General features: G+C 42.1%; 1 non-coding gene across 1 annotated transcript; it reads left to right on the forward strand.

Annotated features, from left to right (window-relative positions):
- The first annotated feature begins 12010 nt into the window (after positions 1-12010).
- On the forward strand, positions 12011-12148 carry LOC118661832. The gene has a single exon (XR_004969492.1). It is a non-coding gene; the product is annotated as a small nucleolar RNA SNORA8 (small nucleolar RNA).
- Positions 12149-12587: the final 439 nt, after the last annotated feature.

Raw genomic sequence — 12587 nt, forward strand, 5'->3', positions numbered from 1 at the left:
TGTATGTATTTGCTTTCTATGCGTTATTAAAGCAGCATTATTAATTTTTTGCATGTTCCACCATTAAATTTAAGTATTGCAAGTTATTTACTAGATCAGAAATATATACATATTTTTTAACTTGTACATACTAGTCCTGGAAGGGTATAGTTTTCTGCTATGGTAGCATTCAGCATGTCCACAGCCTACAATATGCTACCTCTTTCTATAACCTCTTTGTATAACTCTGTGTGAGTTATACGGTTTCATGGTGGGGCTACTGATAAAATTATTCACCTGGGGGTATTGAAAAAACTGTAGTCTCTAGAATCAAAATCTATTTCATGTTGAAGCATTTCCTCTTTAAAAGTTAATTTATGATATAGGTTGATATGAGAAGTGTTGCCTGTTCCAAACAAGGAAGGTGTATTTTATCCTCTGAAAACTGGGCCTTTTTCTTGGCCCCACATCACTTTGGCTGCCTGGCTATCCTCAACCCATTGTGAAGTCAAGCTGAAAACAGACGTCCCGGTGGTTGATGGAGGACCCAGGCACTTTCCATCTTCAGAATGGATTGATGATGTCCTTGTAACCCATCTTGTTTTTCATCCAGTCAGTAACACCTTAATCAATAAAGAAAAAGTTAAAAAAACACACAAATATATATTTTATTTTATTTTTAAAAAGGCTACTTTGTTCTCTGATGCTTTGTTTTCATTCAGATGGAAGAGAGCCTTCTACTCATAGGTATATTCCATTCCACAAATATACTGAATGTACCTACCATTGCCTATTTGTATGTTTGAGCATGAAGCTACATACAGAACCACCTAAACCTTCAGTTGCCCTTGGTGTGTTAATAGAAGTAGGGGAAAACATGAAACTTTCAGATCATTACATTTACTTTTATGTCTTTGGTTCCTCCCCCCCCCCCCCACACACACACACACAAAATCATCACTGGGGAAAAATGTGCTTCTGTCAGGAGGTGAAGCTATCTGATCCCTCCAGAACTCTGCCCCTTTTCTAACCAAACATGGGTTTATGTGAGGCAAAAGGATAATATTTATTAAACTAGTTTAGACAATTATTCAAAAGACTATTCTGAAAGAGAGAGTTGTTCGGTGAGATTTTGTTTCCAAGTGGAAAGCCTAAATTAAGAACCCAAAGGCTTAACAATCACTTGATACCATTCAGTTCCATAAACCCTAGCTTTGAGAACCACTGGACTGTGTGTAGAGAACTTTGTTCTCTGTCACTTCGTTCTCATTCAGATGGAAGAGAGCCTTCTATGCATGGGACAAGGACCCCGATGCAAAGTTCTGGGCTTCTTGCATCGGGGTCACGTATAGACCATCATTATGTTGAGTTAGGTGCCCACTTTCTGAGACTCTTTATGCCTGTTTTCCCTATTAATATGAACGCTACTGATGTCTAAAAGCCTGTTGAGTTCATAATTAAGGGGTGGCTTAAAGTCTGTAAAGTCTTAGCGAAAATTTGGAATTCTAGAGGAAAGAGTTTCTTTTTCAGAAGGATTTTTCCATAGCAAAGATCAATCAAAATTATTTTTCTTCAGTCTTATGGGGAAAACATCGAAACTAACCTTTGGTCTCTTCCCTGACACACTTTTGTCTACTGCAAACAACTGTGTTTCCATGGTATCAAACAAACAACATGAACACGGGATTGCACACTGGAGGTTTTTGACAAAGGAGATCCTTATTTTTTATCAAACCTTGATATGTTTTTATTTCTCATGGGAGAGGGGTTTTGAGGTATGAAGTTGCCATGTCATCCCAATAAAGTATTTGTTCTCTGCTTCTCTGCCTGTGGTTTCTTTCACTGAGAGGAGGAAGAGAAGAGACAGTTCAATACTGGTCTTTGGTACCATTTCCTTTTTCATTTACACCCATTATGGTCATATGGGGACATTTCTGTGGCAAAGGAGTCTGCGGCCCCCTGAGGGGTGATGAACGTTTCCTGTTAGTGGCTTCACCCTCCCTCCCCCCACTCTGGCCTCCAGGGTAGAGAAACTGCTATGTCTGAGATTTGAGGTCCACCTGACTCTTGAGACAGGTGATTGTGCTTAGAGGAGGTGACTGTGATGCTGAGCAATGGGTCAGTTGAACAGGCACAGGAAAGAAAACGAAGGAGGTGCCTCTACCAGCTGCTTAAAAAGAGAAAGTCCATGAGTGCATGGCCAGGACACTGCCCTACTGAATCCGTTTAAGTTGCCCTATTCCCTTGCACATGCCCTCCCTCAGCTAAACTCCCTTTGATAACTTACCGCACCCCTTGACTTCCCGTTTATCCACATCTGGGAATATCTCCAAGGAACAGGGTAGCTTCTCACACTTCCTTGAACTTCCTTTTCTGACCACCATCCTTTGAGACCAGCCCCGTCTCTAAAACCTCCTGATTAACTCCTAGGCCACTAGGACCACGCTGTCTATTCCTTAACTCAGTGGTTCTCAACCTTGGCTGCATTAGAATCACCTGGAAATCTTTTTAAAATCCTGATTTCTGGGCCTCATCCTCCGGAAATTCTGTTTCTTTGTTACTAATGTTGCGGCCCCACCCCATAACAAAGAAACAGAATTTCCGGAGGATGAGGCCCAGAAATCAGGATTTTAAAAAGATTCCCAGGTGATTCTAATGTGCAGCCAAGGTTGAGAACCGCTGCCTTAACTCTACTTTAGAGGTGGGGGCAGAAATAAAAGGATGGATTGTCACTAGTGAGCTAAGCATGCTCAGGCAGTTCAGATTATAAATCATTGGGACTTCCTGTTTAAGACAGTGTCTGCAAGTTGACTGCATCAGCGGGCTCGCCAGAGGAGCCTGCCCTTCCCTCCCTGTTTTCCCTCACACCAGCATCCCACCATCTAAAGCCTTCATTAGGAATTCTCTTAAGACTTTTGAGGAAAACAGTCCTCTCCTACTGCCTCTGACGTGAGCTGTTTGACCCTGATATGCAGCAGCTGTTTAGTGACCTGATGTTTTTATGGCGGGTGAGTTCCCACTCAGAGCGTGGCCTTTCCGTGTCTGCAGGAGCACTGCTAGGCGGGCCACGCAGCCCTGCTCGCTGCTGAAGGATGAAGGCAATGGCAGAGGACAGTTGGCATCGACTCCCTCGTCAGAATGCGCCAAAGGGGACCCCGATGAAGCCTCAAACCAACTAGTCATTGAGGTACTCGCCACAGAAGACGCTTCCAGGCTTCCTTGTGCCGATTTCTAAGCAACACTGTAAAACCCAGAACTCTGAGTTGCAGAGCTGTGGATTGCCTTGGACATGAGCTGTGACCTTAGGCGAGTCTCCTAAGTGCCTTCACTTCCCTTTTGGGAGCTGGGAGAGCAGCTGTAAAACCTCCCATTGCAGGGCCGCCGCGCAGTCCTGCCGCTGAGGCTCCTGCAGCCGATTACTAACATTAAACTCTCCCTGATCACTCTGCTTATCACCCACAGACTAGAAACCCGCCTCTGCCCTGGCTGCCTGGGAGGGCAAGTGCTGAGAGCAGCTTCCATCTCAGCGGTAGCCAGACTCATGCCGGGGTTTCCTTTTGTTTTACCAGGTAACTGTGGTAAGGTGGATCCTCAGAGCATCCAACCCGCATCCCTTGATTTAGCAACGTCTGTCATCAAATGGCTTTGCCCAGTAGAGGTTGTGGCGACTTAGGAAGAGTGTGGCTGGGAGTGAAGGCAGGAACAAATCCAAATAAATCCAACTAAATGGATGGGCCCACTGCGCTCTTCACTGGAGTGGCCACAGCTGGAGTGCTGTGTTCTCAGGGACAATGCATCATCATCATTATTATTATTATTATTATTTTAATATATTTTATTGATTTTTTACAGAGCGGAAGGGAGAGGGATAGAGAGTTAGAAACACCTATCAGCTGCCTCCTGCACACCCCCTACTGGGGATGTGCCCGCAACCAAGGTACCAAGGTACATGCCCTTGACCGGAATTGAACCTGGGACCCTTGAGTCTGCAGGCTGACGCTCTATCCACTGAGCCAAACCGGTTAGGGCAGGGACAATGCATTTGAAGAGCAGCACTGACAAACCGAAATGCATCCTGGTAAACAGGTTTAAAAACTGACTAAGCAGCATCCACCCACAAGAAACTTAGCCTGCAAGACAAATTATAAAGGAGATGTGGGGAGACAAAGGGAAGCTGGGTAGTCAGGAATTGGGACCATTTGGGTGGGAGGAGTAAAATCGGGGAACCCAACGAGGTGGAGTTACTAAGGCACCCCAACTTGGAGGGGGGAAGGAAGGACACACAGGAGAGGCATGACTTTAAAAATACTAAGACAAGCGGGTGCAGGTAACCAATCACAAGGCAGTAAGACATATAAACCAATCCCAAGGACGTTGCTAAGGCAAAATTCTTTGATAAGACCAATCAGGAGCGAGCAACGCTGTCTCCACCCCCTAAATGAAAAGGGGCGTGCGCTTCTCCTTTCCCCTCTGCGCGCGATGGGTTCCTGAGGTTCATTCCCGCACATCCCTGTGCCCACGTGGCGTATGGCTGCGTGGGCCTCCACACGTGGACCATTAGACTTTAATTAGCTTGGACACTAAACTACTCCCCACTGTAGCATGGAGAGGAAGCTCCCGGCCCAGGCCTGCTCCTGGGACGCCAGCTGCACCTTTTCCAGGACTGGCTTCTCTCAATGAACTTCGGTTTCACTAACCACTCCTGTCTTGTCTTCAGTCTTCCTTTCTGTGAGGCAACGAACTCGGACTCGAACACCTCACATTTTGGTTTCATAATGACAGCGGCCTCTAATACTTGAAGAGGGGGAAGACTTACTCTGTATTTCACCAGAACACAGGACTGCAACCAACAGGTAAAAGTCACCCCCCAAAAATGCATTTGATTTTCTTAACCCGCAGTGAACTTTCAAGCTCCTTTGATAACCAGCAGGTGAACAGGTGCCACAGGGGACACTGAGTACCTCGTCCTTAGAGGCATTCAAACCTCCACACTATTCATCACATCAGGGCTGTTGTCAGAAGTTTGGGATTAAGTGGCAGGTTGAATAAGTGACTTTTTAAAACTTTTCATTTGGAAATAATTTCAAACTTACAAAAAAATACAAAAATTAAAATCGCATAAGGAACACCTTATGTGCCCCTTCCCCAATTCCCTTATTGCTAACATTTTGCCCTATTTTGTCATTTGTTCTCTTGCTCTCTTTCTGTCTGTGTGTATGGGCCCACATAATCCTTTTCTCTGAACCATTAAAAAGTTTGCATCATGGCCCTAATTCCTACATACTCCAGTGTGCATGTCCTAAGACTAAGAATATACTGTTGTATAACTTAAGTACATTTATCAACTTCATAAATTTATACCTCTACCAGTATCTAATCAACCATTCATGTTCCAATTTTGTCCAATAATGAATGTCCTTTATAGCATTTTCCCCTCCAGAAAAGGGTCTAGTCCAAGATCAGATATTGTACTTATTGTCATATCTCTTTAACCTCTTACACTCTTGAGCCTTTCTTTGTCTCTTATGACATTGACGTTTTTGAATCGTCCTGTGGTAGGCAGAATAATGGCTCCCCAAAATGTGCATATCCTAATCCCCCAAAACTTGTAAATGTTTCTATTTTGCCTCTGTTTCTATTTTGTTCATCAGTTTAGTATGTTCATTACATTCCACATGACAAAAAACGACGTTGATTAAGTGAAGGATCTTGACCCAGGAAGACTAACTTGGATCGTCCACATGAGCCCAGTATTATCACAGGGCCTTATCAGAGGGAGGCAGGAGGGTCTCAGTCAGAGGAGATGTGAGAAAGGAAGCTCAGGTTGGAGAAATGAGATTGCTGGCCTTGACAGAAGGGGGCCACAAACCAAGAAACACAAGTCCCCCCACCCACCTTTTGTAAAATTTATTGGGGTGACATTGGTTCACATAACCTTACAGGTTTTAAGTGTACAACACAATAAAACATAACGTGCACACTGCACTGTGCACCCATTGCCCCAGGCAAAGTCTCTTTCATCCCCATTTTCTCCCTCTGTGCGCATCTCCACCTACCCCCACCCCCTTTCCCGCTGGCTATCACCACTGGCTCTCCAACATCCCCTAAGGCAGCGGTTCTCAACCTGTGGGTTGCGACCCCTTTGGCGGTCAAACGTCCCTTTCACAGGGGTCGCCTAAGACCATCCTGCATATCAGATATTTACATTACGATTCATAACAGTAGCAACATTACAGTTATGAAGTAGCAACAGAAATAATTTTATGGTTGGGTCACAACATGAGGAACTGTATTTAAAGGGCCAGAAGGTTGAGAACCACTGCAAGGGATCCTGGATTGTGAGAGGGCACAGGCCAGGCCAAGGGGACCTCCCCCACCCATGCATGATCTGGACCGGGGAGGGACGCAGGAGGTTGGCCAGCTGGGGAGGGACCTCGGGAGGGCTCCAGGGCATGTCCAGCCCATCTCGCTCAGTCCTGATCGGACAGACCCCAGCAGCAAGCTAACCTACCAGTTGGGAGTGTCTGCCCCCTGTTGGTAAGAGCACGTCATAGCGACTGGTGGATTGGTCAACTGTCTGCCCCCTGGTGGTCAGTGTACGTCATAGCGAGGAGTTGAGTGGCCTTAGCATATCACTAGCATATTACGCTTTGATTGGTTGAACAGATGACCAGACACTTAGCATATTAGGCTTTTATTATATAGGAGGATGTTTCTTGGCTAATCCCTTCACCTTCTTTCATCCACACCCCCTTCTCCCCTCCCCTCTGACAGCTGTCAGTCTGTTCCATATGTCCATACCTCTGTTTCTATTTTGTTCAGTAGTTTATTTTGTTCATTAGATTCCACATCTAAGTGAGATCGTGGGGTATTTTTCTTTCTCTGACTGGCTTATTTTACTCAACATAATAATCTCCAGGTCTATCCGTACTATCACAAAAGGTAAGATTTTCTTATTTTTTTTTACAGCCAAGTAGTATTCCATTGTGTAAGTATATCATTGCTTTTTCATCCACTCATCTACTGTTGGGCATTTGGGCTGTTTCCAGATCGTGGCTATTGTAAATTACACCTCTATGGACATAGGGGTGCATGTATTCTTTCGAATTGGTATTTTGGAATTCTTAGAATAAATTCCCAGAAGTGGGATCACTGGGTCAAAAGACAATTCCACTTTCAATTTTTTGAGGAAACACCATGCTGTTTTCCACAGTGGATGTACCAGTCTGCATTCCCAGCAGTGCATGACACGCCTTCTCCAACACTTGTTTGTTGATTTATTGATGATAGCCACTCTGACAGGTGTGAGGTGTTATCTCATTGTGGTTTTAATTTGCATCTCTCTGATGATTAGAGGCATTGAGCATTTTTTCACACGTCTGTGGCCTTCTGTATGCCCTCTTTGGAGACGTGTCTATTCAAGACTTTTGCCCATTTTTTAATTGGATTGTCTTCCTTTTTTTTAAGTTATATAAATTCTTTATATATTTTGGAAATTAACCCCTTTTCAGATGTATCATTGGCAAATATAGTCTCCCATTCAGTGGGTTGTTGATGGTTTCTTTTGCTGTGCAAAAGCTTTTTAGTTTGATGTAGTTTCATTTGTTTATTTAACTATAATTTTCCTTGTATTTGTCTGATGTTTCTTTTTGTTAGATTGAGGTTATGCATTCTGGGCTGGAAGACAGCGTGGGTGATATCAGGGAATCACACAATGTTTATCTCTCCGTCATAGGTAACATAAGTTTCATCACCCAGTCAAGGTGTGACCCAGTTTCTTCTCTGTATAGCTATAGGGTTTTGTTCTCCCTTGCAATTAATAAGCTGCCTGTTCCTCATCAAAATCCCTCCCCTAGAGTTAGCAGCTATCGATGATCCTTGGCTGAAAAAATCTTTACTATAATCGTTGGGAAATGATGATATAGTTCGGCTCCAACAATTTCTCTACATTTATCAGTCGACCTCACCTTTCTACTCTAAGCAAGAGCCCTCCCAACTCCTCCATCATTCATTTATCTCTGATCAGTATAGGCTTGTGAATTCCTATTTTTTTCCAGTGGTTTATAATTCATTACTGGACTTAATTATGTTTATACTCAAATTATTCCAGATCTGACCTGAGAATGCCCCCTCAAGCTTGTACCTGTGTCCTTGTAATATGTCCCATTTAAAAAACTAATTTCCTAAATTCTGGCATAACAAAAGGTTCCAGGTTTATCTTGTACCTACCCTGCCCCAGCCTTGGAGTGAGCCATTTCTCCCAGGAATTCTGATGCTTTTAGTGGGAAATGTCATTAGAGACCGAGATTAACTTTGCCTCTTGACCTGTTTCACAGACAGTGAGGAAATGTATACATGTGCTTATCCATATAACAGACATACACACAAATATGCATGTGCACATAGACATGCCAATATACATGCACATATTTTAGGAATCATGACTTCATACCAATGTCTCAAATTCTAATCTATCCCCACACAAGTCCTCCCTCACTTCCCCTGTTCCATATCTGTACTAGTATATCCTTCTTCCACAGTGGATGTACCAGTCTGCATCCCCCTGCAGACTGGTACATCCATATAACACATTTACGCATTTGTGCAATCCGATGTTGAATCTAAGAGTGTTTCAAAATTGCTTCTTACGTAACACTACAAAGAAACTACCCTACTGGAGAGTCCAGAATTTATGCCTCTCCCCTGCCACATCCCACTGTGTTCCAGATGGTGGTACATAATCAAAAACTGTTCCTAAATTACTTGGGTTGGTCCTTTCTTCTTTTTTCCTCCTCCCTCAGTACAGTTATAAGAATCGTTTGAAATGCACTTAGATCCATTTGTTTTCATTTTCTTTCACTTTTAGTTAGGTTTTGTCTCCTCATTCTTATTGATTTGATTTGATTTTTTGACTACGTAGACTACTAACATACTTTCAAAGTCAAAACTATTTGAAAGGGCACCCAGAGAGGTGTCCCTCCTTCCTGTATCCCTGTCACCCCACCCTAGCTTGCAGGTATTCAAATTTGTTTTCTTCTTTATCTTCCCTTTATTTCTTTTGTAATGATATGTGATATTTACTTGTTTTCCTTCTTTTTTTGCACAAAAGGTAACATACTACATATGCACTTTTGCAGTCAACCTTTTCCACTCAATATCTGCTGGAAAGCACCCCATGTCAATTCATTCAGATCATTCTTTTTATAGCTGCATAGTACTCAATTATGTGTCAGTAACAGTTTATTTAGCCAATCTCCAACATTTTCCAATTACATATAACATTGCAACAAATAGCCTTGTGCATCTGTATGTATTATTGTTATATTTTCAATATAAATTTCTAGCATTGGGATTGTTGAGTCGAAGAGTAAACTCCTAGGTTATTGTTAAAGGTTGCTAAACAACCCTGTTAGGGGTTGTACCATTTTGCATTCCCACCAGCAATATATAAGTGTGTCTAATGAGTTCAATCAATTCTCACTATCTCCACTGTTATCCTGGACTGAGCATCTCTTTTCTGGATTAAGGCCATGGCCTCCTAACTGGTCTCTTTGCTTCAGTCTTTTCTGCCATTATCTAGTCCAGCCGTGGGCAAACTATGGCCCGCGGGCCGGATCCGGCCCGTTTGAAATGAATAAAACTAAAAAAAAAAAAAGACCGTACCCTTTTATGTAATGATGTTTACTTTGAATTTATATTAGTTCACACAAACACTCCATCCATGCTTTTGTTCCAGCCCTCCGGTCCAGTTTAAGAACCCATTGTGGCCCTCGAGTCAAAAAGTTTGCCCACCCCTGATTCTAGTCTCATCGCCACAGCTGAGGTGATGCTTTCAAATACCACTCGCTTAAACTCTCCAGAAGAAGTAAAGTGACAGTTCTCACAGTGTCCTCTAGACCCTAAATGATCTGGATACCAGCCCAGCACCGCCATCCTTTTGACCTTGTCCTCACGACTCTCCTTCTTCCTCCCTTTGCTCCTCCCTCTCCTTGATACCAAACACCGACCTATATCAGAGTCTTTGCACGTCTGTGTCCTTTGCCTAAAACACTCTTTCCTTTCTTCGCCTTCTGTCATCTCCTCCAGATCTTTCTTCTAATGTAACCTTCTCAGTAAAGACTTTCTTGCCACCAAGTTTATAATTACAAACCGTGCCCATCCCGGCATCCATCCCTAGTCTCGACTCTATTTTCTTCATAACAGTTGTCATCATATATTTTGCATACCATTTGTTTATTATGTCTCTTGATCCACCCTCCCCCCCCATTAGAATAAAAGCTCCATGACGTTAGAGATGTTTGTTTTGTTCACTGAGTATTCCAGCATCTGGAACAAAGTCTCACATACTGGAGGTTCTCAATAAATGTTTGTTAACTTAAATGAGCGACTTCAATATGTCACTCTCTTCTCTGATAGATCAAATATGTAAAAAGTAGAGACATGAATAATGCAATTGATGAGGTTTATTTAATAGATATTTTTAAACAAGGATATATTTGAAGAGAAAATCTCTCCTTTTAAATGTTTGTGATAGTGTTTCTCAACAGCAACTATTACATTTTGTGCCCAATAGCTCTTTGTTGTGGGAGCTGTTGTGGTCACTGATGTTTAGCAGCATTTCTGATCTCCACCCATTGGCATACCTCCCCAAGTTGTAACAACCAAAATTATCTCCAGACATTGCCAATGTCCCCTGGGGAGTAAAACTGCCCCCAGTTGAGGCCCACTCACCTATGGTTACACTCCTAAAATTGAGCCATCCTATATAATAAAAGCCCAGCGACCGAAATGGTGGAACGACCAGAGACCAGAACACCACAGCCCCTTGCCCCAGCTGTCTCTGCCCCCTCCCCCCCCCCCAAGGAGTGGTTAGGGGTGATCAGGCAGGCAGGTAGGCAAGCAGTTAGGAACCAGGGATCAGGCCTAAACCGGCAGTTGGACATCCCTGAAAGGTCTCGGATTGCGAGAGGCGCAGGCCGGCCTGAGGGACAAACCTCCTCCAGTGCACGAATTTCGTGCACCGGGCCTCTAGTATATACATAAAAAGAGCAAAATGTAACAATAAAAGTTTAAACAAAAAAATATCACAACCATTTGGAGCAAAGTGTTCCAAGAAATATTGGCTCAAAAGTTAACCAAAATTAATAGGGTTGCCAGATAAAATATAGGATACCCAGTTAAATTATAATTTCAGATAATAAATCATTTCTTGGTATAACTAATATTTAGGGCATACACTAAAAATGTATCTCTTGTTTATCTGAAATTTAAATTTAATTGGGGAATCTTATATTTTTATTTGCTAAATCTGGCAACTCATTATTCATTAATTATTATTAATGGTTAACTCATTATTGTTATTCATATAATAATGAATATAACACAATTTCATATAAAAATACAGCCACTATACACAGAATACATCCTGAACTGTACTCAAAGGTAAAGATATGTTTGTTGACTCCTTTATTTCTTAAGCAGAGATATGATTAAAAATGAACTAAATGTTTAACTTAGCCAGGCTGGCATGGCTCAGTGGTTGAGCATCAACCTATGAACCAGTAGGTCATAGTTCAATTCCCAGTCTGAGCACCCCGCTTGGGTTGTAGGCTCGATCCCCAGTGTGGAGTATGCAGGAAGTAGCCAATCAATGATTCTCTCTCATCGATGTTTCTATATCTCTCTCTCCCTCTCCCTTCCTCTCTGAAATCAATAAAAATATTTTTGAAAATAATAAAAATTAAAAATTAAAAAAATAAATGTTTAACTTAAAAATGAAAAAACCACCAAAAATACCAAAGAAAAACCAAAATAAGTAATCTAATGGGATGCCTCATAGCTAAGTTAATTTAAAGGAAGAACCCTTTCCCACCCTAGTTACAGCCTTGCCAATGGGATTATACTGCTCCAGGGTCTTTGGTTCTGAGACCAGGCTAGACACATTCTAATAATGCTCTACATCTGTTTGCCCTTCTAAGTGCTGATCAACACTTCTATTGATGTATTTTCCATTTAACTATATTATCACACATGCACTGCATGGTATCTGTATTCAGTAGTTTATTCTTGCTGGGTGTTCAAAGGACAGGGCAATATAAATTTAGTATCTGGCATCGTTGGTTTTCTTGGCTTTGTGCATGTTAAACCTGGTATTTTTATTGAGACATTTTTTTAAAAAAATAAAAATAAAAATAAATATATTACCACACATCTTTTTCATGCTATGTAATGTCCATCAGGTCTTGTCTATAGCTACCGATCTTTTGACTAAAGGAAACTCCTGAGTTATAAGTATAGACATTATTGTTTAAGCTGATGACTTCAGAAAGGGCCTACTTTATGTTCACTTATCAGTGGTTCTCAACCTGTGGGTCGCGACCCCTTTGGGGTTCGAACGACCCTTTCACAGGGGTCGCCTAAGACCATCAGAAAACACATATATAATTACATATTGTTTTGTGATTAATCACTATGCTTTAATTATGTTCAATTTGTAACAATGAAATTGGGGGTCACCACAACATGAGGAACTGTATTAAAAGGTTGCGGCATTAGGAAGGTTGAGAACCACTGACTTAGTTGATTCAGTTAGATTAGCTGAAACCTGG

The sequence above is a fragment of the Myotis myotis genome, unplaced genomic scaffold, assembly GCF_014108235.1.
Source record: "Myotis myotis isolate mMyoMyo1 unplaced genomic scaffold, mMyoMyo1.p scaffold_m19_p_1, whole genome shotgun sequence".
Taxonomy (NCBI): Eukaryota; Metazoa; Chordata; class Mammalia; order Chiroptera; family Vespertilionidae; genus Myotis; species Myotis myotis.